General features: G+C 40.7%; 1 pseudogene; it reads left to right on the top strand.

The window, feature by feature from the left end:
* The first annotated feature begins 5458 nt into the window (after positions 1 to 5458).
* On the top strand, positions 5459 to 5890 carry LOC125917186 (protein mago nashi homolog; annotated as a pseudogene).
* Positions 5891 to 6021: the final 131 nt, after the last annotated feature.

Below are 6021 nucleotides of genomic sequence, written 5' to 3'. Positions count from 1 at the left end.
ATAAAACCCCAAACCAGCAGAAGACATGAAATAATAAAGATTAGAGCAGAAATTAATGCTATCGAAACCAAAAAAATGGTAGAACAGATCAATGAAACCAGAAACTGATTCTTTGAAAGAATTAACAAAATTGATAAACCACTAGCCCATTTGATCAAGAAGAAAAAGGAAAGGACCCAAATAAATAAAATCAAGAATGAAAGAGGAGAGATCACAACCAACACAACAGAAATAAAAACAATAATAAGAGACTATTATGAGCAATTATATGCCAATAAAATGGGTAATCTGGAAGAAATGGACAAATTCCTAGAAACATAGACACTACCAAAACTGAAACAGGAAGAAATAGAAAATTTGAACAACCTATAACCAGTAAGGAAATCGAATTAGTAATCAAAAATCTGCCCAAAAACAAGAGTCCAGGGCCAGATGGCTTTCCAGGGGAATTCTACCAAACATTTCAGGAAGAGTTAACACCTATTCTCTTGAAACTGTTCCAAAAAATAGAAATGGAAAGAAAACTTCCAAACACTTTCTATGAAGCCAGCATTACCTTGATTCCAAAACCAGACAGAGACCCCATTAAAAAGGAGACCTATAGACCAATTTCGCTGATGAACATGGATTCAAAAATCCTCAACAAGATATTAGCCAACCGGATCCAATAGTACATTAAAAAATTATTTACCATGACCAAGTGGAATTTATACCTGGGATGCAGGGCTGGTTCAATATCCACAAAACAATTAATGTGATTCATCACATCAACAAAAGAAAGGATAAGAACCATATGATCCTCTCAATAGATGCAGAGAAAGCATTTGACAAAATACAGCATCCTTTCTTGATAAAAACCCTCAAGAAAGTGGGGATAGAAGCAGCATACCTCGAGATCATAAAAGCCATATATGAATGACCCAATGCTAATATCCTCAATGTGGAAAAACTGAGAGCTTTCCCCCTAAGGTCAGGAACAAGACAGGGATGTCCACTCTCGCCGTTGTTATTCAACATAGTATTGGAAGTCTTAGTCTCTGCAATCAGACAACACAAAGAAGTAAAAGGCATCCAAATCAGCCAGGAGGAGGTCAAACTTTCACTCTTTGCAGATGACATGATACTCTATATGGAAAACCCAAAAGATTCCACCAAAAAACTGCTAGAATTGATTCATGAATTCAGCAAAGTTGCAGGATATAAAATCAACGCACAGAAATAGGTTGTATTCCTATACACCAACAATGAAGTGACAAAAAGAGAAATCAAGGAATTGATCCCATTTACAGTTTCACCAAAAACCATAAAATGCCTAGGAATAAATCTAACCAAAGAGATAAAAAATCTATACACTGAAAACTATAGAAAGCCTATGAAAGAAATTGAAGACACAAAAAAATGGAAAAAGATTCCATGCTCCTGGATAGGAAGAACAAATATTGCTAAAACGTCGATACTACCCAAAGCAATCTACATATCCAATGCAATGCCTATCAAAATAACACCAGCATTCTCCACAGAGCTAGAACAAATAATCCTAACATTTGTACGGAACCAGAAAAGACCCCGAATAGCCAAAGCAATCTTGAAAAAGAAAACCAAAGCAGGAGGCATCACAATCCCAGACTTCAAGCTATACTACAAAGCTGTAATCATCAAGACAGTATGGTACTGGCACAAGAAGAGACACTCAGATCAATGGAACAGAATAGAGAACCCAGAAATGGACCCACAAATGTATGGCCAACTAATCATTGACAAAGCAGGAAAGAATATCCAATGGAATAAAGACAGTCTCTTCAGCAAGTGGTGCTGGGAAAACTGGACAACAACATGCAGAAGAATGAACATGGACCACTTTCTTACACCATACACAAAAATAAACTCAACATGGATGAAAGACCTCAATGTAAGACAGGAAGCCATCAAAATCCTCAAGGAGAAAGCAGGCAAAAACCTCTTTGATCTTGCCGCAGCAACTTTTTACTCAACACGTCTCTGGAGGCAAGGAAAACAAAAGCAAAAATGAGCTACTGGGACCTCATCAAAATAAAAAGCTTCTGCACAGTGAAGGAAACATCAGCAAAACTAAAAGGCAACCAAAGGAATGGCAGAAGATATTTGCAAATGACATATTAGATAAAGGGTTAGTATCCAAAATCTATAAAGAACTTATCAAACTCACCACCCCAAAAAACAATCCAGTGAAGAAATGGGCAAAAGACATGAATAGACACTTCTCCAAGGAAGACACCCAGATGGCCAACCGACACATGAACAGTTGCTCAACATCACTCATCATCAAGGAAATACAAATCAAAACCACAATGAGATACCACCTCACACCTGTCAGAATGGCTAACATGAACAACTCAGGCAACAACAGATGTTGGTGATGATGCAGAGAAAGAGGGTCTGTTTTGCATTGTTGGTGGGAATGCAAGCTGGTGCAGCAACTCTGGAAAACAGTATGGAGGTTCCTCAAAAACCTAAAAATAGATCTACCCTACAACCCAGCAATTGCACTACTAGGCATTTATCCAAGGGATACAGGTGTGCTGTTTCGAAGGGACACATGCACCCCCATGTTTATAGCAGCACTATCAACAACAGCCAAAGTATGGAAAGAGCTCAAATGTCCATTGATGGACGAATGGATAAAGAAGATGTGGTGTATATATATACAATGGAGTATTACTCGGCAATCAAAAAGAATGAAATCTTGCCATTTGCAACTACGTGGATGGAACTGGAGGGTATTATGCTAAGTGAAATTAGTCAGTCAGAGAAAGACAAAAATCATATGACTTTACCCCTATGAGGACTTTAAGAGACCAAACAGATGAACATAAGGGAAGGGAAACAAAAATAATATAAAAACAGGGAGGGGGCAAAACAGAAGAGACTCATAAATATGGAGAACAAACTGAGGGTTGCTGGAGGGGTTGTGGGAGGGGGGATGGGATAAATGGGTAAGGGGCATTAAGGACTCTACTCCTGAAATCATTGTTTCACTATATGCTAATTTGGATGTAAATTTTTAAAAATAAAAAATAGGGGCGCCTGGGTGGCTCAGCAGGTTGAGCGTCCAACTTCCGCTCAGGTCATGATCTCACAGTTTGTGATTTCGAGCCCCGCGTCGGGCTCTGTGCTGACAGCTCAAAGCCTGGAGCCTGCTTCAGATTCTGTGTCTCCCTCTCTCTCTGCCCCTTCCCTGCTCATACTCTGTCTCTCTCTGTCTCTCCAAAATGAATAAACGTTAAAAAAATAAATAAATAAAAAATAAAATTTTAAAAAGTTGTCTGCTATATTGCTTCTCTTCATTTGTAAGTGGATTCCCTTTCCTGCTTTATCCCTAAATATCTTTCCCTTGATAATACAGATTATATTTCTACATTTTTACACAATTTTTCAGGTACCTACTCTTAGCTACAAGTGGAAAGACTACCAAAGCCAAGTGGAAGTAGGCTTTGTTATGGCCACTACCAAATCATGCTACTTAGTTTTGGTCCTCTGGCAAAGAGTCTAGAAGTTAGGTAGAGTCCAACAAGTTCAGGTCCCTTTGAACACCCCAATACCTAAAGAGTTCTGTAATTCAACTCCTTATGGGGATGGAAAAGCATGTGAAGTTGCCTAGTCCGCCTGCTAAAATAAGTAACTACCTCTTCCCATGCAGTTATCTCAGTAATAAATACATAATTTACTTATATATTATTATAATTCTGTAGCCATATAATCTATATAACTCAGCGGCATGGTAGTTTCTCGCAGTGAACTTTGATAAAATAAATATGAAATTATTCTAGATAACCTCAACCATGCAGAAGTATACAAACCATTCAACGGGACTATCCCCCTTCTCACAGCGCCACTGAAGGGTAGTGCTCTGTCCTGGTGTTCCTTCCGTCATTTTCAGAGGTTTGTGTGCTATGGTGATGGGTGGGGGATGCTTAACCCATTTGGTACGAAGAGTCATTTTCTGTTTGGACCCCAACGTGGAACTAACGCTTCGGCGTCCCTTACCAGACACGCCCAGTGTAACACCTGCCCCATGCCCTCCTGCTTCTGCAGGTTGGGGTGCCACTCTCTGAGACCATGACGCCTGAGCTTGTGGATGACACCGACTCCCCTTCTGCACTCACTCAGCCATTCGTCATTCCCAACAGCATCCGCTGCATGCCTGCTCCGGGCCGGAATGGGGACCACTCGGGTGCAGAAGGAAGGCATGGGAGGCATTAGAGCCGCCTAATGTTTGAATCTCTTCCGGACACACATTGGTTTGTATCTCATCACCCACTTGAACTCAAGCATAACTGGCCAAGCAAATGTGGCAAGCATTTCTTGGCCAAGCAAATGTGGCAAGAGGTGATGTGGATCTCTTCTGGACAAAAACCTTAAGACCTCGTATGTGGCTCCCCGCATCTTTTTACTCTGCCTCTATAGTTGTGAGAGCCGGGGTAGAGATGGCTGTGCCTCTGTCAGCCTGAATCTCTCAGTCATTACCACAAGCAGAGCCCTCTTGAAGACCCACGGATGGCCAATTAGCACGAGAACTTTTGTATTTCATTTTATTTATTATTATTATTTTTTAATATTTTAAAAAAAATTTAAATTTGCATCCAAGTTACGTAGCATATAGCGCAATAGTGATTTCAGGGTAGAATCCAATGATTCGTCCCCTACATATAACGCCCAGTGCTCATCCCAACGAGTGTCCTCCTTAATGCTCCTTGACCATTTAGCCCATCCCCCCATCCACCAGCAACCCTCAGTTTGTTCTCTATATTTAAGAGTCTCTGGTGTTTTGTCCCCCTCCCTGTTTTTATATTAGTTTTGCTTCCCTTCCCTTATGTTCATCTGTTTCGTATCTTAAATTCCACATGAGTGAAGTCATATGATATTTGTCTTTCTCTAATTTCTCTTAGCATAACACACTCCAGTTCCATCCATATTATTATTTTTTTTAATGTTTATTTGAGAGACAGAGAGAGAAAGAGAGAGAGAGAGAGCATGAGCAGGGGAGGAGCAGAGAGAGAGGGAGAGAGGGAGAATCCAAGGCAGGTTCCAGGCTCTGAGCTGTCAGCACAGAGCCTGACACGGGGCTGGAACTCACAAACTGTGAAATCACGACCGGAGCTGAAATCGGACACTTAACCGACTGAGCCACCCAGGCATCCCATATATGTTCATTTTATTATTGAACGTTTTCCAAATAAGGAACTTCCACAGGTGGTAATAATATCAATACAACAGAAAAAAATCATGTAAAATGGATATTCTTGTTTTTATTTTTTATAAGGCATACTAGTCAAATATATTAGAGAAGCATACCTTAAACCCATCTTTTTTTTTTTTTTAGTTTTCATCTCTTTATTTTCTTGCATAAATGTATCTAACACATACTACAGATTCCCCTCCCCCCCCCCCCACTTTCCTTGTCCTATGGAGTCACGGAGAGTGACCTTTATCTGTGTTATTATGTGGGTCACAAGGGCAAGTTCGACCAAGAGTTCCTGCAGTTGTGGTTCCTACCTGACAGGAAATTGAGGTGTGCCAACAACAGCAATTATACAAATAATGTTATGATCAGAAAAAGAGGCTTACGTACATAAATGTGTGATACGGCAACCGAGGAGAATAACTAATGACAATGAAAAAGCCTGAGAGGACGACGCTTTGTGGCCTCCTGCTGACAGGGTGCGCTGGCAGGAGCTTGAAATTGTCATTGCAGATGAACACGTTTCTTTGACCACATCAAAGATTGGCTCTCATGGATGTCATTCAATCCAAGGATCCAGAAGGCGTCCTGGTGCTTTACTGTCTTGCCCAGGACCTGAAGTGTTTTGTCTTCAGTCTTACTGGATGACACTTCAAGATTAAGCCAGTGTAGGGGCGTCTGGGTGGCTCAGTCAGTTAATCGTCTGACTCTTGATTTAGGCTCAGCTCATGATTTCAGTCAAGGTTGTGATATGGAGCCCGATGTCGAGATCTGTGCTAACAGCGAGGAGCCTGCTTGGGCTT

Source organism: Panthera uncia, unplaced genomic scaffold (genome assembly GCF_023721935.1).
Source record: "Panthera uncia isolate 11264 unplaced genomic scaffold, Puncia_PCG_1.0 HiC_scaffold_1568, whole genome shotgun sequence".
Lineage (NCBI taxonomy): Eukaryota > Metazoa > Chordata > Mammalia > Carnivora > Felidae > Panthera > Panthera uncia.
This window is presented reverse-complemented; position numbering and strand designations above follow the sequence as displayed.